The sequence below is a fragment of the Onychomys torridus genome, chromosome 7, assembly GCF_903995425.1.
Source record: "Onychomys torridus chromosome 7, mOncTor1.1, whole genome shotgun sequence".
Lineage (NCBI taxonomy): Eukaryota > Metazoa > Chordata > Mammalia > Rodentia > Cricetidae > Onychomys > Onychomys torridus.
The window spans coordinates 7,048,204-7,075,189 of NC_050449.1; the positions used below are offsets into that span (position 1 = coordinate 7,048,204).

General features: G+C 38.2%; 1 long non-coding RNA gene across 1 annotated transcript in view; it reads right to left on the reverse strand.

Annotated features, from left to right (window-relative positions):
• LOC118587463 overlaps nucleotides 1-26,986 on the reverse strand; it is a 502,157-nt gene that overhangs the window by 364,783 nt on the left and 110,388 nt on the right. The window contains exon 2 of the long non-coding RNA XR_004945457.1: nucleotides 9,120-9,232. This is a non-coding gene — a long non-coding RNA (uncharacterized LOC118587463). The remainder of the gene's footprint in view (nucleotides 1-9,119; nucleotides 9,233-26,986) is intronic.

The following is a 26,986-nucleotide window of genomic DNA, read 5'->3' on the forward strand; positions in this document are numbered from 1 at the left end:
CGGGACTGTGTCCTAAGTGTAATAAAGGAAAACATTGGGCGAGCGAATGCAGGTCAATCAAGGACATTAATGGACAGCCTCTGAGGAATAATACTCCTCCAAAAAATGGACAGCGGGGCCCCCAGCCTCAGGGCCTACAAATATATGGGGCAATGGAGGATCAGAGACAGGAAGGGAATCAAGAGCAGTGGCCGACCCTCAGACATCCCAAACACCGCGGCGAGCCACTGCAGGTTCAGCAGGATTGGACCTCCATGCCACCACCAGACTCATATTAACCCCACAAATGGGGGTGCAAGTAGTGGAGTCTGATTTTCAAGGCCCCCTTGACCCTGGGACAGTGGGATTGTTAATAGGGAGATCATCTACTACATTAAGGGGATTGCGAATCCATCCTGGGATAATTGACTCAGATTATACAGGTATAGTTAAAATCATGGTTGAATCACCAAAAGGAATCACTGCCATTTCCCCAGGAGACAGAATTGCGCAACTTATCCTGTTACCCAGCTTACATGATTCTCACCCAGCCTATGACAAAGAAAGAGGAAGCAAGGGATTCGGATCCTCAGGGACAGATTTAACATTTTTATCTTTAGACTTAGATCAGAGACCCACATTACAGTTAACCATTAATGGCACCAAGATAATGGGACTTTTGGATACTGGGGCAGATCACAGTATCATAGCTAGCAAAGATTGGCCTCGAGGTTGGCCTATACAGGCTTCCTCACAAACATTGCAGGGATTGGGTTATGCCAGTGCTCCTAATATTAGTGCAAATTTGTTGAATTGGCAAGATTCAGAAGGTCACTCTGGCATTATGCAACCCTATGTTCTTGAACTTCCAGTGTCCCTTTGGGGGAGGGATCTTATGAAATCCATGGGCTTTCAATTGAGTAACGAATATTCCAAAGAATCCAAAAATATCATGAAAAATATGGGGTGTCATCCTAATTTTGGCTTGGGAAAATTTTTACAAGGCAGAAAGGAGCCGATACAAGCAGTACCTAAAACCCAAACAAGGATTGGGTTTTCCTAGGGGCCTCTGAGGAGGGTATTCCCATATCCTGGATAACGGAGGAGCCAGTGTGGGTTCCTCAGTGGCCACTCTCCTCTGAGAAATTACATGCTGCATATCAATTAGTGAAAGAGCAATTGGAGGAAGGGCACATTAAACCCTCCCTTTCTCCCTGGAATACACCCATATTTGTCATCAAGAAGAAATCAGGAAAATGGAGATTGTTACATGATCTTAGAGCTATAAATGAGCAAATGAGAATTATGGGACCCGTACAACGTGGTCTTCCATTGCTGTCAGCCTTGCCTGAAAATTGGCCTATTATTGTGGTAGATATTAAGGACTGCTTCTTTTCCATTCCGCTGAATAGCAAAGACAGTGAGAGATTCGCTTTCACTTTACCATCCATTAATCATGAGGAACCTGATAAAAGATATCAATGGGTTGTATTGCCACAAGGCATGGCCAATAGTCCTACTATGTGTCAACTGTTTGTAGCAACTGCTTTAGAACCCTTGAGAGCATGTTTTCCTGGCCTGAGATGCCTCCATTATATGGATGATATACTGTTAGCAGCTAAGGAGGAGAGCATTCTTCAAGCAGCATATAGCTCACTTGTAGAACTGCTAAAGCAAAAGGGACTCTATATCACCCCTGAGAAGGTGCAACAGAGCAAAGTTGTCAGTTATCTTGGCTCTAAAATAACTAATTATCATATCATGCCACAAAAGGTAGAATTAAGGAAGGATCATCTTTGCACATTGAATGATTTTCAGAAATTATTAGGAGATATAAATTGGATAAGAGGAAGTTTAGGAATGGCCAATTATGAATTAAAACCATTATATGATATTCTAATTGGAGATGCAGCCTTGGATTCACCGAGGCAACTAACCAATGAAGCCCAAGAAGCCTTAACAAAATTAGAGGATAGGTTACAAAGGGCTTTTCTTCAAAGAGTGCAAAATAATGATGATATTACCTTGTGCATTCTGCCTACCCAGTTACAACCTACGGGGATTTTATGGCAAAAAGGACCCTTATTATGGATTTATGCTAAAATCTCACCTGCAAAATCAATTGAGTATTATCCTACTGCTGTAACATTACTTGCACAACAGGGTATTCAGCAGTGTTTACAATATTTTGGAACATCAGCACAAACGCTAGTTGTTCCTTATGATTATACTCAAGTCAAGATATTATGTGCTGCCATAGATGATTGGGCAATACTGCGTTGTACCTATCCAGGACACATAGATTGCCATTATCCTAAACATCCACTATTAACTTTCTTTAAAGAACATCCTGTAGTTTTCCCTAAGGTAACTGCTTCCCAGCCCATTCCAGGAGCCAGTGTTATATTTACAGATGGGTCTAAGATGGGCTGTGGTGCTTATATGGTGGATTCTACTGAACCCGTAAAGCATCAATTCTTGCCAGGTGCACCCCAACAGGTGGAGCTTTCAATAGTTCTTGAAGTTTTTAAGGCTTGTCCGTTTGCATTTAGTTTAGTGTCAGATTCTAGTTATGTTGTTAATGCCTTGAAAAGCCTTGAATGTGCAGGGCCCATCAAATCTTCTAGCCCTGTTAGCTCATTGTTTGGCCAATTACAGAAACTGATCTGGCAACATAAGAATCCCTTTTTTGTGCAACACATCCGCGCACATACCAGTCTGCCAGGTCCATTGGCTAAAGGCAATGATATAGTGGACCAGTGTACTAGACAGGAATGGATGTTTGTGGCTCCTGCCATACAACGAGCACATGCTTTCCACAAAAAATTTCATGTTAATGCAAGGACATTACTACAAAAGTTTTCTATCTCACATGCTGATGCATGAAAGGTGGTACTAGATTGTCCCCAATGTGTCATTTTTCATCATCCTTCTAGATTAGGAGTTAACCCTCATGGTCTGCTTCCCCTAAAAATATGGCAAATGGATGTTACACACATCTCTGAATTTGGACGTGTCAAATAATACATGTATCTGTTGATACCTGCTCTGGAATCATTCACGCCACCTCAATGGCAGGAGAGAAAGCCTCTCATGTTATTGCTCATTGCTTAGAAGCTTGGGCAGCATGGGGTAAGCCTCAACAGTTAAAAACAGACAATGGTCCTGCATATACTGGACAGAAGTTCGCTTCCTTCTGTCAACAGATGAATGTGCAACTTGTACATGGCCTACCATATAATCCACAAGGTCAAGGCATTGTGGAGCATGCTCATCACTCCTTGAAGGAATTGCTTCAAAAACAAAAAGGGGGAATAGGCTATGGCCGTACCCCTAAGGTCAGACTCTCTCTTGCATTATTTACCCTGAATTTTTTGAATTTGGATGCTTCCAATTGTTCTGTTGTGGACAGGCATCATTGTCAGCACAGTCCTTCTGAAGGAATGGTGAAATGGAAAGATGCCTTGACGGGTATTTGGCATGGACCCGATCCCGTGCTGACATGGATCAGCAAGACCCGGTGTGGGTTGCTGAGCGCCTTGTGAGAAGAGTCCATTGCCAAGAAGATCATGTCTGTGCAGACAGTAATCTCCCTGTTCTCACTAATGATGATTCGGCTGGGAATGATGGACCTAAGATGGGGGATACTGTCAGTGTTTCTGAGACCATTATTTCCATGGCTATTCAGTAGTAATAAAAGTATGGATGTTCCATACCTCCCTATGGACCCAGAGGAAGCTCCTATAGGAGAAAATAGGTCTTTTGATTTAAATGGAACTCTTTGTTTCCAAATTGTCAGAAACAGATCAAATGTTTCCCCATGTGTTTTGTTATATCACCAGACGGCTGAATGGTTTGATTTGCCTGTACCAGGCCCTTGTTTTTCAGCCAATGCCTCTTGGGTGTCTGGATGGTGGCCTGCTAAAGTGTTGGGAAATGATACACCTAGTCAACCAAAATGGGCCCCCTTTTGTTGGGGTCAAGATGGAGGGAACGTCTGGCCCTGGACAGGTTGTCAGTCTCGTGCTGTGATCTGGGCCAATCAAGGGAAGAGTTTCACTTTTTCTCCTGGAATAAGCACAGACTTTAATCAGACTTTTGCAGGTAGTAATTATAGTGAGCAAAATCCCTCTCAATTGTATATTTCTAATCCTTTTGATAATTGGCTATTGTGTGGCATTAATGGAAGTTGCATGAATTTAGAGCCCCTAGTTATGATTGCTGGGGGAGTGCATGGGATTAGTCAGTTTTCATGGAGTAGCTCCAAGCCTTGGGCTCCTGGGATTCTGTGCCTAGCCTGTTATCCACGGACATCACTGCCAGAACTGATGCAGGCTGTGCGTATGACGGAGTTGAGCCACTGGCTAATATTACTTATCATCCTACTCTATTTTGTGTGTATCCTCCATTCTTGTTTATAGTGAGCAAAGGGAGGCCTGTATCTTGCCATAATAATACCTGTTTTTATACTCAATGCTGGAATGCTTCTAAATATGATTATGCCATAATTACCTGTATGCCTCGCTGGGTGCCTATGCCAGTTGATGCTCCTAATGCAATGACCCTATTTAGACAAAAAAAGAGATTTTGGCATTACTGCCGCCATTGTTACAGCTATTTCCTTGGCGGCTGTTGGAGCCGCTACAGCCGCCATTGCCATGAATCATACTGTACAGACAGCACAGACTTTGAATAATCTTTCTGCCAATGTGGCACATGCTCTGGATGTGCAAAAGGGCATCAATGCTCAAATACGAGGAGGATTGATGGTGGTCAACCAGAGAATTGACCTGGTTCAAGAGCAAATTGATACCCTCTGGCAGATTGCCTAACTCGCCTGCCAATGGAAATATGAAGGGTTATGTGTGACTAGTGTCCAATATAATAATTTTACCCATGCTGCAGATTTATCTAAAAGGATGTCTAGTTATCTTTTAGGCAATTGGACCGGAGAGTTTGATAACCTGATGGACCAGCTGAGGGTGGCTATTGTCACGGTGAATTGGACCCGAATGGATACCAGACTGGCGGAGGGATTATCTTCCTGGATTGCTACAGCCATGGATCACCTGAAGGAGTGGGCGGGAATAGGAGCCCTAGTAGGCTTACTTGTGCTCACCTCCCTAGTATGCTTGTGGTGCATTTGTCGCATTAGGATCTCACAGCGTCGCCATGCGGCCATGATTATCCAAGCCTTTATAGCCATTGAAGCAGGACAGTCCCCCCAAGCTACTTTAAAAGATATTTAGGCACAGGATGTGAGGCCTGCACACTGCACTTGAGGCTAAGATACGCTGACCTCAAGAAGAGCAAGTCTGATTGCATGTGGGTTGGTACCCTAACTCCCACCTCTGTGAAAAGGGTATCGGATGGGTCTAGTGTTCTCTGGGTGGACACCTGGACAAACATTAGTACATGTTCCATTTTAGCAGAGATCAGACCTCTACTCATGCCTGTTGCTCTGCAAAACAAAAAGGGGGAACTGTAGAGAGCTGCGTGTAGCTGCACCTTAAAGATGGCGCTGGCTTCCACCCTCTGCCTTCCCGACGGCAAGTACTCTTTGTGGTAAACAGCTCCTTATTTGGCTATGGCCGGATTTGTGTGCCGCTTGCATATGCGTGGACCTATGGATAGTGCCCACGTGGCTGTCTGGGGTTGGTAGCCCAGACCTACTTAAGGGCTGGGAGAGGCTTGCCCAGGGGAGACATCGCTACTAACAAGGTCCTGAATAAACTGCTTAAAGAAGAGCTCCGGTGTTGTGTCATCCTTGCTGGTCGAGGCAGTCACAACGAAACAGGTGGCATATATTTTATCTGCCCAAACATAAAACAAAAAGTCCTCTTTGTCTGGCTGGGTACAACACACAGTCCATACTTGTGTTGATGCAGATATGTATGTTACCTTTGAAAGTTTCTGAATTTTCAGAGCAGAGAGTCAAGACATCACTGAAAGTGGTGGCCCAGGTGATCCCATCTCATAGAGTAGTCTAGCCGGTACAATCCGTGAACTTTCCCATTGCAGAGAAACTGAACAACAAGTGTTATGGCTAAGATTGTCAGGACTCTACCATTATCTCAGTTTTCTCAGGGTTCCCCAAAGACGCCAACTCACCAAATAACAGGAAACAGTCACAACACTCACATTCCCAAGAAGTAGGGTAGATGGTTTGTAGTTATTTGATGGGTTATGGATGTTTATCATCCTTTATTGGTGTTGGTTACAAGTTGTTATTGGTCATGGTAAAACAAAAACAACAACAAAAAAACTAAATAAAGAGGATTAGATTCAGGGATCTCTTTTTGAAGAGAAAAAGGAGGATATAGTATAGAAATGATGAGCTGAAAGGGTGGATTTTTGATTCTACTTTTAAACAACCATAAGTCTTAAATATTTTACATGCGCATGGATTTTTGTATGATGATACACATTTAAGGTTGTTTTTGTTATAATGTATATATGTTTCTACTCTTGTTTAAGGTATTGTACCTATGCAGCTTGTTTAAAATGTAAAGTTTTAGTCTTTGAATGGTATTTAGGATAATAAAGAAAAACAGATTATTAGTTAGTCATGTATAAAAATCAAACTTATAGTCATGTTACCTGTATTTTCAAGGTCAGTAAAAGATGCATTTTAGATAAGTTATCTTTAAACACTTCAAAGACCTACAGAATATCACATTTAAAATGTTTTAATAACATAAGGCTTTTCATAATAGTGAGACAAGTCTGCTCCTGGCAGCACCAATTTAGTACCAAGAGGATGATGGGCATTGAAAAACTTCCTTATCCAGTTTGCTTTGATTTGTGGCAAAGTTAGCCACTGTGAAAAGAGTCTGCCCTTGCCTTGAGTGCTGACAGTATGCTGTCCAAATTGGATAAGCAGGACACAAAATAAGGTGACTGCCAAACTTTTCCTAGACAAGGTGGGACAGTCCTTGAAAATTCCTGCTTCATAGAAAAGTCTGCTAGATATTCTAGGCCTATAGGTCAAAGATTGAAGCCCCAAAATTGGAGAGTAATCTTAGGGTGACTTTTCAGGCAGTAAGATGCTCTCTCATATATTAGTTTTGGAAGTAGCTTTCATTGCACTTCCTGTTTATAGTATAACCTTTGATGGAGTTGAAGACTAGATAATTATAGTTTTTCTTAGTTATGATAGAAGATAAATTATGCACAAAACTTTGGACTCACTAAGATACGACAGATAATACATTACTTTTTCTGAATTTTCCAAATACAAATGGATTGGATGTTGTGAATTTAATTCTTATGTGATAATTGTTCTTATTGTTTGTAGTTTATTATGTTAGAGTTAAAACATTTCCTTTTTATTTAAAAAAGGAGGGAAACATTGTGAGATATTCCTTTACACTGTGTGAAGATGTGTCACTGTGATTGGTTCAATAAAGATCTGAATGGCCAATAGCTAGGTAGGAAGAGGTTAGATTGCACTTCTGGGGACAGACAGAGCTCTAAGAAGAAGAAGAAAAGGGGAGTCACCAGCCAGATATAGAGGAAGCAGGATGGACAAAATGGAAATGAGCTATGTTGATCATGTGAAAGAACATAGATTAAAAACTATGGGTTAGTTGTTAGAAAGAAGCCTAAGCTAAAGCTGAGCTTTTATAATTAATAATAAGTTTCTGTCTTGTTTTTTGTGAGATGGAAACCCCCCAAAAAAATCCACCTCTCTCTCTCTCTCTCTCTCTCTCTCTCTCTCTCTCTCTCTCTCTCTCTCACCTATCCATCTACACATGTACATATATGGAAAATATTGAACTAGTGCCAATGTTTGTGTGGTAGCCAGAGAGCAACTGTCCTCACACATTGGACCCTCCACACATTAGATGCATTTTCCTTCACTTACTAACCAAAAACAGTGTACAAAATTTCCTGAAGAAAACTGTGCTGTTTTGTTCACTGCTCAGGCTCCAAAATCAATATTTTAGATCTAGAGTCTCCTAAAAATTACTTATGCCAGAAATTGCAGCCCTTTTGTTGCTCGTGACTACATCCTACCTCTCCTTAGAATCCTCACCAATGCCACTCTTATCAAAATGTCACCACTGTCTGACCCTCATGTGTTTTTATGCCTTTAGGGACATTTACTGAAAACACAGATACCATGGAAGGTGTTCAGAAATAAACTGTACTAAGCAGGACACAAGCCTCCTTTTGATTTATTTTCAAATAGAAGCTTATAATGTCCTGTAGAATGCATTGGAGCTGGCAACACTCCTTACCTCAGCATCACCACTCCTGGACTTACTGGAGTGTGCTGCCTGCCTGGCTTAGTCACGTGACTCTTTCCTTTTCATGCCCATCAGAGAGAGTTCCAGCAAAGCAAGACTGTCACCTGGAGGAACACACAGTTTCTCTTCTCAACAAGAAAATACTGATATTCTTAGTGGAGAATTAGTTAAAAAAATAAAATAAAGCAAGAGTCTCCATGCTTCCTCCATGTTGAAATAATGCATTTTTATTAAACACACAGAACATTGCACTTGACTAAAACACTAGAATTATTGTAACTAATGTTATTTTTGTAAAGCTTTTAAAAACAAGATACTTCTTTTTCACTGCCTTGACTCATTTCTTTCTTTCTTTAGCTGTCAGTCATTTTCACTACAGCAACAGAAGAGCTTCGAGCACGAGCCAGGCTCCTACAACCCTGCCACTCAAACCTCTGCCTCTCAGAGCTTACTGTAGTAGTGCTCTTGTTTTCCTAGGATCTTAGGGTGATAATACTACAAACATTCTGTAACCCACACCACCTTCTCTCCCTTCTCTGATTTCATTGTAAAGGTCAAACTCATCATAGTAGTCAAAATTGCCAAAGTACTTAACCTAATAAGGTCAGGGACCTTCTCTGTAAATGTATTTCATGTGACTAAATCACTTCTTGCTCTTCTATATCTACTTCCGATGAAGGATGTAGCAGATGATTCCAGTTTCCATTCATTCAGGGGAATTTTGAAGTTGAAAATAAAGTTGATGTTTGCATTAGCACAAGGTAGGCAGGGATCAACTGAATGAACAAGGACCATGGGATCCTAAGAAGAAGTGCTTCCTTCAGTCTATGCTTACATGAGTGTAAAGTGAAACAAGGCAGGCATGGCTATGCTCCCAGAGGCGCTCACCTGAGCTTCCGTTCCGGGGGTTCTGCCAGGGACCAGGGAGGCAGGGAGAAGCTTCTGTTTCACCAGCCGCTTGTCTCGTTTCCCTCACACAGCACATCTGCAGCCCTCTCCATCTAGAGTAAGAAAAGGGAGTGGCAGTTGTCTGTGCAATCGGGCAATTAAACAATTGGCCCTGGAAGTCAATCCCAGCATCCAACTCAAGGTCTTTTTCATCTGTATAGTGAGAGGGACATGTTCTAGCGTAACCATGACAGAAGAACAAGTGGATGTTCAGAAAAGGGAGGAATTGGGAGTCCGGTATTCACAGTGATGTGGTAAAAATATCACTGTTTAATTTATACATGCATCGGCATGTGTTTTTGCATGTGTATATTTATGTCTGAGTATGTGTGTTGCATGTTTTCATGTGTTTATGTGTGCATGTGTATGTGTATGTGTGCATCCCCACATATTTATGTCTATGTATTTATATGCATTTTTTGCATGTATATGTCTAGATGTGTGTATTTGCATGCATGTGTATACTTGTGTATGTTAATTTATGCATTTGTGTTTATCATGTGTATGTTCCTTATATATGAAAGATGATTGTGCCCAAAGAAATTAGAAAATGTCATATTTTAATTTCTATCATATCAATTGTTATTGACTAGATACATAAATTATAAGTAAGTTGAATTTTGACAAGTTGGATGCTTTTTATTAAATTGTGCATTAATATAAGTTTGGTGTAAGAAAATGTATTTCAATAATTATCTTAATTTCATACATAATTAATGTATAAAATATGTGTCTTATATGCATATACAGCTTAGCAGCTATCTAAATGTCTGCTGTTATACGTGTTGAGACAGAAATATGATCTTAATTGTTTAATAATGTAGTCAAAATGTTGTGGAAAATGCTTGCAATCTTTTTTAGATATATTAACATTAACTTATGGACTGGCAAATATATATTCAGTTTTGAAATATGTGACAATTGCCTTTCTATAAATATTGTGTTAGCAGAGGCATGAGTCACGTTCCCACAGTTCTCTCACTATAAAATTACAAAGTATTTTCTTTTTTTTTTTTTTTTTTTTTGTAGCCCAGGCTAACCTTGGACTCCAGAAAGGGAGAACTTGGGTTCCCGATTTAACTGCATTTACTTCTCAAATGCTAGAATTATACTAGCTTTTTGAGTTGCAATTCTAGGAATTGAAACTAGGGCTTTGTGTATTCTTGGAAGATACTCTATGACTGAGGCACATACTCAGTCCCTGAAACTGATCTCTTATAAATTGCAATTTAAACTGAATCCCCTGCTGTCTACAGTTTCTGTGACAATACAAACCAGGCGGAAGTTCATACAAAATCAAGGTTGTAAGAGCCTTTAGTGGAGTCATAATTTATTATAAGCACCTTTGAATTATAGTTTCTGTGTAAACTCATCATATATATTATACATATCTCAGAGTTTAAATTCAATTGTAAATTGAAGCAGTATAAATGAATAAATGTATGACCATGAACCCATAAGGAAACTGAAAGTATCAACTGATGTTTCATCAAGAGGAAGTGGTAATGGCAATAGTGAAGAAAAATACTTCAAATCTTACTAATTAAGATTCAATATGTTAGAAATTAAACAAAATCTCTTTCTTATCAGGAATTTAATATGCAAGCCATCATCCATATACTGCTAAAATTGAGAATATTCATAGATTTTGATTTACAGTAAAGCACCTGTAAAACATATGTCTAAGAACCCTTCCTATGGAAAAGGGACAAGGAAGACCCTTCCTATGGAAAAGGGACAAAGAAGACCTTTAATATTCAGGCTCTTTAGTTTTTGTTGGTTTTTATAATGAGCATTAAATGGGCCTACAGTGACCATCCAGTAATAAATACATTATTATGTTTTTATTCAGACATTACATTGGGCCAAAATTCATTTAAGCTACTTAGTTTAAGGAATTCTGTGTCAATAACTTTAAAAGTTACACATCACAAGATAAAGACCTGCACATCTAGAAATGCAATCCTTTTGATTCAATACTAGAAGTTATGGTCTGGAGAGATGGTTCAGTGGTTAAGACCCTGGGCTGGTCCTAGAACCCATATATTAGTTAAAATGCCTATAACTCCAGTTCCAGAGGATACAGCTCCTTTAACCACCATGGGCATTGCACACATGGTGCACATACACACGTACATGTAGATAAACACTTCCATGTATAAAATTAAAAATATTAACCTTAAAAGTTATTGAGTATATTTTAGCATGTCTTGCATTCTTCTTGCTATATCATGTACTTTTAGGCCTTTTGTAAAACTGTGTTTTCTGTCTTAGCAAACTGACCTTTAATTAAAAAAGAAAGAAAAATAAAACAAAACAAAACAAAACTCTCTTACCAGGCTCTGAATTCTGTGAGTGGCTTTGTATTTATGGTGTTATTGGCAGTGTTATACTACAGAATCATTTCTGGCTTGTAGTATTACATAAAAGTATTTACAACCTTTCACAAATAATTCACAATTGAGCTGCCATGGTTTTAGTGGTCATTTTCTTAATTTTGTAGTCTAATGACTTTATGACCATAAACTCATGCGCTATTATCCCTTAGCATTCAATTCACCCATCAAGTTACTGTCTTTGTTTCAAACTTTAATTTCAGTTGAGAATTCTATGTGTACTGGGGTGATTTCTTCAAGTCCTTTTCTACCTTGCAAATTCTCTCTTTTACTTCATAGACTTTGTGGAATATTTCTTAGATGTTAATTAAATTAAATATTCTGCATTTACATATTCTTCTTAAATGCATACATTAAAAATTGTGGGATGGCAATGTGGCTCATCCTTTAATGGCACCTGCTGGCTGAACAGCCTGAGTTCCACCCCAGAACTCACATGGTAGAAGGAGAGAACCAACTTTTCTAAGTTGTCCTTTGTCCTCTGTAAACCTTCTATTATGTCAACATACAAAATAAAATGTAAAAAAATAAATTTGCAACATTTTTAACAAGTTGATCACTACTTTATTAATTATTTATTTGAATTTTTCTTACTGATTTTAAAACATTTTCATTGTAAACTCCACCCCCCAAATGGCCTTTTTCTCTTCACATCAATAGGATATGAGAATTCTGACCTTTCTTCAAGCATTTATGAAATGTTTTAGTAGTAAACTTTTCCTCAGCAGAAATCAATAATTCTTTGCCACAGATGCCAAAATAACTCCTTTATAAAGGTTTTTGCCCTTGCATTATCATGAAGGAATGTATGATTTCTCACACCTGTGCTCAGGAAAAGCCTGGATTTCAATTTTCAGTGATGGCTTTTGTATCAGAGGTTAGGTGATGGGCTCAATTGCAGGGTGCATTCTCAATTGATTAATAGTAGCTTTTGTGCTCTGGCTTTATTGCTCTCGTGTTTAGACATGGGTCACCATTTTTAAATTCCCTATCAAGAAGGCTTAGCTTCCTAGTTGACCAGGATTGTGTCCTTTCTTAATGTCAGTACACAATTCTCAAGTTCTACAAGATTATGCAATCTCTAATCAATCCCCTTGCTATTTTGGTCCTAAGTTGTCACCTCTTTTGGTTCCTCTTGCTTGGAAACTGGATCTCATGTAGCATAGACTGTTCCAGAACTTCAGGTCCTTTTGTTTCAGCCTCTCATGTAGCAAGACTGGAGTCATGTGCCATGCTTAGCTTTACATTTATTTTCTGCTTTGATTTCTGCCAGTCTAGCTCTCTCATTTTGCCTTTGATTCTCTTTGCTTACTGTCCCTCTTTGCAACATGGTAGAAATTTCATCCCAATTTTATGGTCATGTTGGAGATAGGGCCCCTAAAATTGATGCTAGTCTTACTAATGAGAAACATGGACTTCATTAAAAAAAAATCCCTATTTTCTGGAAACCCATAGCAAATGTTTTTAAGCTGATCAATTCAGAGTTAAAATTTACTCACACTCATGTACTGATGAAATGTATTAGAACTTGTCTGTTTTCTCCAAATATGAAAACACAATTATACATTGACAGAAACTAAACAAACTAAAAAAAGAGAAGCTAGAATGTATACTTAACCGGGTTTTGAGTCTTCATGTCTATATTATTTATTTATTTTGTTCAGGTATTACATTGGGTACATAGTTATATGTAAGATAAAAGTGTTATAAATAAACAAATAATTAAGTACCTGATGCATACTGGGATGTGTAGTGGGTAGCCATTCCAGCTTTGACCTGGAAGTTCCAACCCCCATTGAGGCTTCGTAATGGCCATGCCTACAAGGTGGGGCTGAGACAGGATGTTGAAGACCAGAATTCTGGATGCCGGGGCACTCATTGGTTCCTGGACCCTGGAAGCTGGAGGTAGACCAAGCAGAGTTCTCCAGAGAACACTGCTGGACTGTGCCATACCTTCACCAGACCCTGCAACCTATCTATCCCTTCATTTGTAAGTTACACCACTAAAAATACCTCCCTCTTAACTATGTGGAGTGACCTTAATAATTTCACCAATATCTGGTGCTCACGTGGGGCAAATTCTAAAGGCCTGGGTGGCTCCCACCTTCAGCCTCCTCCCCAGCTGGGGGGTACCAAAACCTGCCTGTAAAGTTCCATGTAACCAGGGAATACCTACAGGGTTCCATCTCCTGTTTCTCAGGTAATATTATATCCTTCTGAGGTCTTTGATGCAGTTGAAGCTAGATAGTTACAATTTTCCTTATGATAAAAGATAAGTTAGATATGTAATCCTAGACTCACAAATATAAGATAGAATATCTTCTTTAATTTTGCCAAATAGGCTAATTATTATAAATAGACTAGATATTATAACTATAATTTTACTTGATAATTGTTTTGTTATCTGTAATTTTACTATGTAAAAGTTAAAATCTTCTATTTTGAAAAAAAGAAAATGGGAAGTGCTGTGTGATGTTCTGTATGTGTTGCTCTAGTTGCTTAGTAAATACAACATTAATTGGCCAGTAGTCAGGCAGGAAGTATAACCGGGACAAGCAGAGAAGAGAATTGGGGGAAGTGGAAGGCTGAGAAGAGGGACACTGCCAGCCGCTGCCATAATAAGGGAAATGTAAGGTAATGGTAAGCCACAAGTCATGTGGCAAAGTATAGATTAATAGAAATGGGTTAATTTAAGATGTAAGAACTAGGTAGCTAGAAGCCTGACCCATTAGGTCAAACTGTTTAAATAATATAAGCATTGGTGTGTTTATTTTATAAGTGGGATGTCAGAATGCCAGGGCTTGACAGGACCCAGAGAAAACTCTCCAGCTACAAGGATGGTCATTTAAAGAGGGGGTAGCATTTTTATTTAAGCATATGACCATCTGTTTATGGCATATGCAATTTAATATTATTCTTTATTATTACTATATTTGTGTTTTAATTTTACACATCAGCCATGGGTTCCCCTGTCCTCCCCCCTCACGCCACCACCCCCACCTTATCCCCATCCCCTCATCTCCATTCCCATCTCCTCCAGGGCCAAGACTCCCCTGGGGATTCATTTAAACCTGATGGATTCAGTACAGGCAGGCCCAGTGCCCTCCTTCCAGGCTGAGCAAAGTGTCCCTGTGTAAGCCCAAGGTTCCAAACAGCCAGTTCATGCACTAAGGACAGGTCCTGGTCCCACAGCCTGGATGCCTCCCAAGCAGTTCAAGCTATTCATTTGTCTCACTTATCCAGAGGGCCTGATCCAGCTGGGGGCTCCACAGCGGTTGGTTCATAATTCATGTGTTTCCATTCATTTGGCTATTTGTCCCTGTGCTTTTTCCAATCTTGGGCTCAACAATTCACACTCTTACAGTCCCTCCTCTTTCTCAACAATTGGACACCTGGAGCTCCACCTGGGGCCTGGCCAAGTATCTCTGCATTCACTTCCATCAGTTATTGGATGAGAGTTCCAGCACGACCATTAGGGTGTTTGGCCATCTGATCACCAGACTAGGTCAGATCAGGCTTTCTCTCCACCATTGCAGGCAGTCTACAGAGGATATATCATTGTAGATTTCTTGGGACCTCTCGAGCACTCTGCCTATTCCTGTTCTCATGTGGTCTTCATTTATCATGGTCTGCTATTCCTTGTTCTCCCTTTCTGTTCTTGATCCAGCTGGTATCTCCTGCTCCCCTAAGCTTTCTTTCCCTCAAACTTTGCCCTTCATTACTCCCACTGTCATCAAGGTTGTTCATGTAGATCTCATCCATTTCTCTGTCATTGGGTGATCCCTGTGTCTTTCCTAGGGTCCTGTTTTCTTGGTATTCTCCCTGGAGTTGTGTAGCAGTCTAGTCATCTTTTTTTTTTTTTTTACATCTAATATCTTACTATGAGTTGAGTACACACCATGTTTGTCATTCTGAGTCTGGGTTACCTCACTCAGGATGAATTTTTAAGATCCATCCATTTGCCTGCAAACCTCATGATGTCATTGTTTTTCTCTGCTGAGTAGTACTCCATTGTGTAGACGGCTGCAAATAGATCCATATCTATCACCATGCACAAAACTTAAGTCCAAGTGGATCAAAGACCTCAACATAAATCCAGTTACTCCGAACCTGATAGAACAGAAAGTAGGAAGTAGTCTTGAACACCTTGGCACCGGAGATCACTTTCTAAATATAACACCAGTAGCACAGACACTGAGAGAAATAATCAATCAACAGGACCTGTTGAAACTGAGAAGCTTTTGTAGAGCAAAGGACATGGTCAACAAGACAAAGCAACAGCCTACAGAATGATCAAAGGTCTTCACCAACCCCACATCTGACAGAGGGCTGATATCCAGAATATATAAAGAACTCAAGAAGTTAGACATCAAAATGCCCAAACAGTCCAATTAAGAAATGGGCTATAGAACTAAACAGAGAATTCTCAACAGAGGAAGTTCAAATGGCTGAAAGACATTTAAGGAATTGCTCAACATCCCTAATTATTGGGGAAATGTAAATCAAAACGACTCTGAGATACCACCTTACACCTGTCAGAATGGCTAAGATCAAAAACACAGAAGACAACTTATGATGGAGAGGATGTGAAGCAAGGGGAACTCTCCTCCACTGCTGGTGGGAATGCAAGCTTGTACAGTCACTTTGAAAATCAATATGGCGCTTCCTTAGGAAATTGGGAATCCATCTCTCCCAAGACCCAGCTGTAGCACTCTTGGGCATATACCCAAGCTATGTTCATATCAAAATTGTTTGTAATAGCCAGAACCTGGAAACAACCTAGATGCCCTTCAACTGAAGAATGGATAAAGAAAATATGGTACTTAATATTATTCTTAACTGAAGTCCCCAGAAAATAACCATAAATAATAATTTGCTGTTCTTCTTTCAGTATTTATACCAAATAAAGAATGTTCTTTTGTAAAAATATAATGCTGCCATATGGTGTATTTATGTAACCCCCCTTCTACTTCACAAATTCAGTCTCAATTATCACTTATTTAGTACATTAAATATATAATGCCTTTAATGTATGCCTATACTAACACATAAACATTGAAGATATCTATTTTAAAATTTCAAAACATAATTGTATCAATCACACCATCTGGGAGAAGGAAGCAGGAAGATCAGGAATTCAAGGCCACCCTGGGCTACACAAAATTGAACCAATCTAAAAGAGAAACAGAGCCAGGTGGTGGTAGCTCAAACCTTTGATCCTAGCACTTGGGATCTCATGTCTTGAATCCCAGCACCTGGAAGGCTCATGCCTTTGATCCCAGCATTTCAAAGGCTCACACTTTTGATCTTAGTACTTGAGAGGTGCATGCCTTTAATTCCAGAACTAGGGAGGTGAAGACAGGAATATAATGTGGATGGATACAGTATCTCTCCCCCCCCATTCAGCCTGAAGTTTCCTAAAGATAGGATCACCCCCATTTATTCTTAGGATTCATAGAGACAGAATGGCTCCATTTGGTCTGAGGATTTGTAGAGATAAGAAGTCTCTAAGTGGCTGTTGCTCTGCTTCTCTGATCTTTCAGCTTTCACCTTCAATATCTGACTCTGGGTTTTCATTGATAAGAATAATTAGGATTATGTTTATATGAATAATATTGATAATATGATATATTGATATATCAACAGCTTTGATAAACACAGAAGAAATACCTAACAACCAGAGAGCATCCTCTTCCAATATGAGTAAGTCACATGAAATACAGGCAAATCTAGGAATATGAAGTAATTCATTGATAGAGGGAAAAACAGAAATAAGAATTCATCTCAGTGGATACAGAAAAGTCATTAGATGAAACTGAATGTTTTTAATGATGAAAGCTCTCTGCAAATTTCATTTAGAAGGACTGCTGATCAACACTTGAGAGCAATGGATCTCTACTAACATAGTCATTGGTAAGAAGTGGTAAATTTTCTACTAAGATCAAGTAGAAGACAAGGATGAGTGTTCTCACCATGCCAAGAATGGAAAACAAAACAATACAGAAAGTGTTCTAAATAACCAAAGGAATCTGGAGCAAATACTGGATGCATCCCACTAAGTATAACATCTTTTACAAAATTAATAGTGATTAAAAATGTCAAAATAATCACATGACTGCAGACACACACCAATAAGTCAGAGCCAAGTCTGTAAACCTACCCTCACATTCATAGTCAACCTGACTAAGGTACCAAGAAAAGACAAAGGATGGTCTCTTCCCAAAGAGACATGGAGCTCCCCTCAAAACAAAACAAATGAAACCCTAACATGACACATTAATGAAATCTAAAAATGCCTTGAAATTTTAAAGTACTACAAGTATATAGAGTGGAAAAGCTTTTTGACATTGGTATTCATGATGAATATTTGGCTATGAACCCACAAATACAGGCAAACATGAGAAACCAGACAAATGTAATAAGACCAAGCTACAAAGCGCTGTGGGATATTTGAACATCCTGTCACACTCTGAGACTGATAATAAAGTTAACCTTGAAACAGGGAGTAGAGCCAATGACTAGCTGACCAGAATTAGCTAGAGATTTTGAAAGTCCCGGGACACGATAAGATAGAGAGGCACAGAAACAAGTAGAGAAGGGCTTGGAAAGATTTGCTGGCCCTTTCAATTGGGGTGTGAAGAGAGAGGATCATTCCTCCAATGCTTTCTTAATCTATCAGATTTTTACTCCAATATTTGACTCTTGAGTTTATTAATAATAGAAAAATTTAGTCAAATACTTCAACAAAGATTCTTTATGAAAAAAAAAAAAACAGACAATGATGACAGAGTGAAAAAAAAAAAACCACCATATAGGCAGGGTAGGAGAGAATATTTGAAATTATATATCTGTCTCATAAGGAGGTGATATTTAAAAATCAAAGGGAATTCAACTCAATAGTAAGAAAGTCATCTAAACTTTAAAAATTGGGTAAACAAAAAAATGGAATTTTTTTCAAAAGAAGAGATATGAATGAGCATGTAGCACCCACAATCACAAGATAAATTCAAAGTGAAACCAAATTACATTACTGCCTCACACTGCTTGGAAAGGCTATTATCAAAAAGATAATAAATGACAAGTACTGTTATGGATGTGGGGGAAAGAGCTAGTTTATATTCTGCTGGTAGGAATATGAATCAGCACAGCTGCTGCCAAGAAGAGATGCTCTTCTTTCTGAAGACTGTAAACCTTCAGTAGAGCTACCAACATTGCATCACTGGTTATATTTCAAAAGAAAATAAAATAGGATGTCCAGTATACCTATGTTTCATGCTCATTGCAATACTCTTCATTGAATGGAAGAGATGACCTCAGTCTGTGTCTCTATCTATTAATGAATGAATACAGAAAATGCTATATATATAATGGGGTAGTGTTTAGACTTAAGTAAGAAGACAGTCCACACATTAGTGTAAGATTTGACTTGGAGGACATTCGGTTAATTGAAATAAGCAAAACACTTAATGACACCTACCACAGTTCACTTACATGAACCAAAAAACTGCCAACACATAGAAACAAAGAAGAGAAAGTTCAATACTCACTGCTTTGGGTTAGAGAAGTCTGGTAAGACACTGGTTAAATTATTAAAGATTCAATTAGCTATAAAAAAAATAAGGTCAAGAGATCCATTAGACAACACAAGAAGAAAAGTTGCCTAATGAAAGTCCATACTAGACACTGCTACAGTGGACTTTGAGTTCTCTCCCAAATGAGTGGGTGAGATACACAAGGGATTGAACACAACAAAGCTATATCATAGAATATACATTTTTCAAAACTATATATTTTCTAAGAAAATGTATATATTTTATAAATTATAAATGAAATAAACAGAACCAGCATAATGAATTATTAATATCAGGATAACATCTATGCATGCTTTATGGGATCCTTGATATCCATAAAATTCTGCTTCTGAAACAATTAAATGTAGGAAGACACAGAATACTATGCTTCTGAGAAATCTCTATGAACATGAGTGTTTCTCATGCTCTCACTTAAAGAGGTTTTAAGAGTGTGCATGCCAAGCTCATTTCTTGCTCTCGGTATGGTACAGCATGCAGGCTAACAAATATGTTTTGCTTGCAGGTCTGATGACAGGGCATTCCAGGCACTGATGGAGGAGACTGGAACCCCAGGGGTCTGCCCATCCCCAGCAAGATCAGAGGCCCACTCACCCTTGAATCAGCAACCTCATTTTAGACATGTTAAAAACCCCCACACACATGTATACACATGCACAGGTTGCACATGCGCAACCACACACATGCACATATACCACAATTTTGAAATATGAAGTGATGTATACTCACAATTATTCAATCTAGCATTATTAACAATAATAAAAGCCCAGAGTCAATCCACTTGCTCATCAGAGACCTGGTTGGATAAACTGCTGTATAAGTAATACAATATAGAACTATTAATCTGTAAAATTAATGAGATACATGTCACCATAAAAATAAGATGAGTTTTAGGTTTTAGGGTGTGTGTGTGTGTTTGTGTGTGTGTGTGTGTGTGTGTGTGTGTGTGTTGGTCTGTGTTAAATAAAAACACTAAAATGCACAATGTTACTTTTTGCTAACTAAATACATGAGCATATCCATTCATATTCACTTATATTTTAATAATAACTACCTGAAGGGTAAACAAGGATAAAAATATTACCTAATATAGAAATGTGTTCAGGAAAGACATACTTTGTCAATGTGATTTTGATTTGTATATGCTTTATAGTCAATAATATTTTATAATAGAAAGGAAATAGGTTATATAGGGGCAACTCCATAAAAATTTTGAAAAACTACTCATTTAAAATCAGTGCAGTGAAAGAAATATCATGTTCAATGAATCATTTTAAATGCCTCTGCAATATCATATTTTAAGAATAAGGAAACAGAAATTTGAATGGGCTTTCTGAACATTTGAGTATTGTTGGTAATATTTATAGGAAACCATTATAGTTGAATATAAAATTGAGAAAATAAATAAACCTCAAGATATTCAACACAAAAATACAAAAACTGAATGAATTACAAGAGCTATGATCTTAAGTTGTATTAAAACACATAATATTATAACTGTTCTAGATATGTGTTTATCCACACAGCTTCCCTCCCACCTAAATAGAAGTCCATTTCAGACCAATGGAGAGCATATATCTTAACTCTGGATGGGATTTTCTTCATTCCTATCCCTCCTTCCCTAATTGGGCTTGGGACTCGAGGGGCCTGGAGAATCTGGAACAGTGGGGTTGGTTTTTGATAATGTCTTCCAGCCGAGTGTTTGAGAACACAGGTGATGATATGTTGTCTAGGAATCCACCCTGCCTTATGTGGTCTACCTCTCAAGGTAGGAGCTATTTGATCTGTAAAAGAGAAAGTCTATTGTTTTTCTGTTTTTATTTCACCTGCTTTGATTGTAGTTTTCTTCCTGTCACTTTGTGTTTTGGCCAGTGCCTCTGGTACAGATCGGAACAAAACTATGACTCGTGTTTGCATGCAAACATCACTTTGCAGAGGAAGCTTGGGAAGAGTGCTCCGTCCACCTAGGGCCAGCCTCTGAGGTGCAAGCCACGTTCACTTTTTTTCCTGGTCATTCTTCAATTATCATTCACTTCTGTGAGATGGGATTCTAGTAAAATTATCCATTCAATCCACAGGAGATATGTGAGAACTGTCTACCAGCCCTCAAGTGTCTCTTTGGCCTTTTCTCTCAATATCTTCTGTTCTGTGTCAAGGATTCTCAACCCAGGAATTAGCAATAAAGAACACAGGCATCTTCTCTTCCAGCCTTCTTCTCTTTTCTGTCTCCTAATTGTCTGCATGATTGATTCTGTGGTTTGTCCTGTGATCTTACATGGTTGATAAAGCTTTCATTTTTCTAAGGAGAGTATCTGTTTACATAGTTAATGTATCTCTTTAAGGAATGTGGTCACTGAAGAGTGTGTTGTCTTCTACCTTTTTGTTTCTGGAGATAATTTAGGGATAGAAGGAAAAGTCCCATTCCACATTCTCTTAAAATGGTAATGAAGAAAGAAAAAAAACTAGCTTGAACATAACTATTGGGAAGTATAGTCATTAGTTACTCTCAAAAGACATCGGTTATTAAATGAAAATCCCAGGCCAGGAAAAGCCACTTCCTACAAGATATTGGTCAGGGAGGCAGTCAGAATAGCAGTCTATCGATACTGCTCTTGGCTGTTCACCATAGCTAAGACCCCATTGTTAAAGACACCATTGTTTGTTTGCAGAGCATAGAGAAACTGACCAGCAAATATGCTCTCTGCTTGTAGTTTTCATAATCTGTAAGGAAGTGTGCCGCATACTGGGGGAGAAAATACACTAAAGATCCTTCACAACACTGGAGCTTGCAATCTCCCAGGAAAGATATGCCCCCAGGGGGAATAGTGCCATGAATGCTGTGGGGGGATACACTGCTACTTTCTGATTTGAGGCTTTCACCACAGGAAGGAAACTATGCTTGGTACTTGGTCAAAAGGCTATGAGTGGGGAGATCATAGGATTTAGGAGATAAACTACTATTTTTGTTTTGCTAAGTGTTCATGTTGTCAAATAGTTTTCTAAATATTTATATTTTTATCTATAGATTTGTGCTGTTCTCAACAGTGGTCAGAGACTAGCTTGTTTAAGCAGTGAGTTGTGGTCAATGAAGAGACTGTTCAACATACTGAGAACAGTGACTATGAGTACTTAGGCATACATGGGATATCTGTATCAACCTTTCCTGACTCAATACTCATGTGGAAAGAAAGTAATAAGGATGTTGTCCTCCACACATAACATGGCTTTTGTACACATGGACTTATAGCAGCTGTGATTATTTGCACAAGACTTGAACAATCAAGCGAGGCAAAGATTTATTATGCATTAAAAAGGGGCTCTGGAGGTTCCCACACTATCCAAGTGCTACTGGCAATTGATAGCTTCTGAGGAGGGGGACTTTATAACTCTTTAAGTGTCTAGTCACAGACAGATTGCATACACTGTGGTGAATGTCCCCAGCCCGAAGCACATATGGGTAGCACTACCTGTACTTAGTGAATTATGAAAAGAGAAAAGAGCATGAGATTGGGAGGGAGATGTCTATAAGCCTATGAGTAGTATGAAAGAAAAAGATGGGATGAATATGATGAAAATGCTTTGTCTACCTGCATGGCATTTTCAAAGGATAAAAATATCTTTAAAATAATTCTAGTCATTGGATACAGAGTATGTAAAAATAGAAGTTTACTTTATTAATAAGCAAATTTCCAGCAAAGAGAACGATCAACCAAAGAAAAACTTAAAACCTTCTGTGAATGATATCAAAATCTAGAATATACTAGAGCTATGATGGAAAAGGAAATTGAGGCCTAAAAAGTCTCTATTTTGTTTTGAAGAACCAGAGGTAACAGACCACTTCTGTCTGTGCCTCATAATGGAATACATTTGGAAAGGGAAGCCTATAATGAAATGCACCTCATAGGATATGCTGGTAGGAATTTAAGTTGCAAATTAGATTTTATAGTTATGAAATTAACTGTAAGGAAAAAAATCTATTTTCCCCTTCTTCTACTTGGGTACAGTACAAGACATCTTCTATATTGATAGGAGACCCTGTCTTTTGATGTTTTAATAAACCTAAGCTTTCATGAATTATTTGAAAAATAATTCTATTTTTCTGCTTATTTTATCTTTCCTGGTTATTAACTAAAGACAAACACATCTCTTGAGCTCCCAAGCTTCAACTGAGAATGAAGTTTATATCATTTGCTCTAATATCTGGACACAGAAATATTCAGTTTGGACTTAGTACATTTACAGCTTTAACATGTATTCTTATGGACATGAGTAGGAGAGATGCCAATCAATGCACTTCACAATGATCTTAATTAAGGTCATGGGAGACTTTAAGACAAGGACTTTTCGGGAATTTCACCGACTGTAGCTTTGTTCAGAAAAGCAATCATCTTTGAGGAAGATTTGACTATTCCCTTTGAGTTCAGCAGCTTTAAGCCATTTTAATTTTAAAGAAATTAGTCCCCTTTTCAAGTTTACACAACTGCCATTGGTTTACTCTACAGAGATCATATCTTCACTATCACATTCGAGTTTATTTGAGGGCTTTATCAGCTCTCATGGTCAGTAATCAATAAATATTTGTTATAGGAATGAGCCAAGAAATCTCAGGGTGTTGTCTCCCCCTCCCCAGGGTGATTTTGTTAGTCTCACCCACCTAACTCCTGGTCAATGCCCAACCCCTCCCTGATGCTCCCTCTAATTTCTGAAGAGGACAGGCTTCCTTTGATTTCTGCTCTTGAGATATCTTTCTTAAAACACCACTGCATTATTTTCTTTGGGTCTCCAAGTTTGGGACAGCCTAGTTTCTCCATTTGCACTTCCTCCCTTCCTTAGTCTTATATATTGCTTTCCTTCTTTATTTCAGAGCTGTCTCTATTACATGATTCTAAATGAGTTTGATTATTCCAGCTATAGACTGTAAATCAAAAATTGAAACCCCAAAAATAGGCTTTTTGTCTGTAAGCTTTTTGCAAATGTATTTTTCTTTATTTTGTTAATTGCAGCATCTTATAACTACTGTTAAATTCAGGGTTTTCTTAAGCTCTTGTATGGGTTCTGGGGAATTAGCTTTGTGGGTGAAGTGTTTGCTTTCCCAGTGTAAGGACCAATATTTGAATATACAGGATTTTGTAAAGCTGGCCACATTAGCCAATAACTGTCAGCTCTGTGCTACTATGAGAGATAGGAGGTAGAGGCCAAATAATTCCCAGAAGCTCCTGGGCTAGCTAGCTTGTTATAAGCAGAACAACAACAATTAAAGTAAACAAATAAAAAGAAAAAAAAAAAAACCAAGGTAGAAGGCAAGACTACATGGGTGTTTAGGAGCTGCTTAACATGGTACCAGGAACTGAACATGATTCCCCAGGAAGAGCAGCAAGAACTCTTAATAGTTGAGCCATTCCATGAACCTGGTAAATGCTGTTACTTTTCAACTAATCTCAGGGAATGAGAGCATACATATCCAAGAAATTGTTTCATATTACTGAAGTAAAATGTGATGTGAATTGTCATACAATATCTTGATGACTTAATAGAAGAAAAAAAACCTTAATAAAAAAAAAAAAAGTGGAAACTCACTGGAGAACAACTATAGTAACTTTGGTTTCTAATTTTATGTCTGTTGTGCCCAGACCTCTTGAAGGGCACCAGGGCATGGTGCTCCATACAACCTATGATAGAGAAATCATGACTGAAGGCTCTGGGTATGTGGCTTGCTATCACAGTACTGCACCTGTAAAATGCTAAGCTGTTTGATCAGCTGTATTTTTATACGTAATTTATGAATTATTATTGAAAAAGAGGCCTCCGTGTGAGAAGCCACTCTGCCAGTTAATTCCCAAAGGAGTTATTACTGAGAACTATTACTTTAGTAAACAAAGGGCTTTTGTATGGCATATGTACAGGCTTCAGCAGTACACCACTCCTCTTCATTACCAAGTCTATTCATGAAATAATAACGAAAGTGCCACTCACTGGAATTTGATGTTCTGTGTATACTATGCCATTTCAAATGCTCACTTTCAAAACTGTAGTATGAAAAAACTTTAAAAATTAATGGGATGAAAAATGTGCTCATATTTCAAAAGATATATATCTTCTGCCTATCCCCAAATATACTCACTACTTCAATCTAAAGGGAAAGATGCCCCCAGTAAAAGATGCAATTGATACACAGAATTTAATTCTCTGGCTTCAGAAACCATAGGTCCTTTTTATATTATATCCTTATAATATTTAATAACCAAAATGGAATTGAGATAGAGTTTGACTTCCCAAGCTTGTAAAGATTTTGATGAGTCCATAGTTAAATGAGGACAAGAGTTCAGGTCCTACCACCTATGTCCAACTTCTCAGAACTGTTTGTAACTCCAGCTACTAACTTCTGCATGTTGTACTGGCTCTACATGCATGTGTCCATATACTCACACAGACTCAAATTAAATTTAAAAATGTATATCAACTTTATAGCAATATTTAGAAAGATAGTAAGCCTGGCTTCCTTTTATTTATTTATTTATTTGTTTGTTTGTTTATTTATGTTTTTTGAGACAGGGTTTCTCCATGTAGTTTTGGTGCTGACCTCCAACTCAGGAGATCTGCTTTCCTCTGCCTCCTGAGTGCTGGACTCATTGCAGCTTCAGTTAAATTGTCTGCCCACTCCCTGTGCCCTTCCTGCTACATCTTCAGCAAATTATTGTTCGTTTTCTTCCTCAGGGCATTACTATATGTGATAGCACTCCCTTATGCTGTATGTGCTATAAAGGCATAATGCTCATCATTATTAAAATCTCAGATTTTACATACATTTATTCTAATAACTATATTCCAAAAAAAGAAATTTTAATTTCCACATAGACGTCAAGTATAACACAATGATGATGTTATAACAAAATATAACAGACAGGAAATTGTGTAATGACTGGAATTAATGAGTTAATTAAATATATAATTTCACATATAATGGAAATTAAAGTTACTAATGCAGGAATGGCAGTGAAAAGAGTTTGCAAATTATTTGAATATTAAATTATCCCCATCGTAGTATTTTATGTTTGGAATGTGACTGAACAACTACACAGTGCTTTTTTTTTTTTTTTTAACTATAAACTGGTCTTTTAATGACTAGGGCTTGATTATGGACGTGTGGAGTGATGTTGATATAAGGAAAGAAAGAGTTTGGGTTGTTACAAAGATTATATGTGTATTTTGTGGATTCACATAAATTGTGTTTACAAGGCAAAGTGAAAATGAAATTCAGTCATCTGAAAAGAAAATGAATCAATGTGGATGAAGAGGAATATGTCATGCCTGAGACTAAGAACACCATATAGAAATCATTACATTAAAAATACATTATCTTAGAGCCTTAAATTCATAAACACACAGAGAGAGAGAGAGAGAGAGAGAGAGAGAGAGAGAGAGAGAGAGAGAGAGAGAGAAGAGGAGAGGACAGAATGATTAATCCTTGATACTATGGACATTTTGTTTCTTGACACTCTTTAGAGTGAGCCCTAAGTTGAACCTCCTATGTATCTCTTGCATCTATCCAGAAATTCTAATGCCATCATTTGAAGTGATGACAGATTAACTTCAATGACAACATCTGACCAAAAATTAAATAGTAAAAGGACATTTGCAAACAGAATTCCACATTTGCTCTCCATTCCTTCCAAAGGTTGAATTTTTTGCCATCCCAATTGATATATTTCTTTACTACCTATGAGATAGCATATGAATGTAGAATTATTATGTAGAATTAGTTGTTTTTAGTACTCACATTAAAGATATGCATGGCTATGCAGCATGTTTTTAATGATGGGAT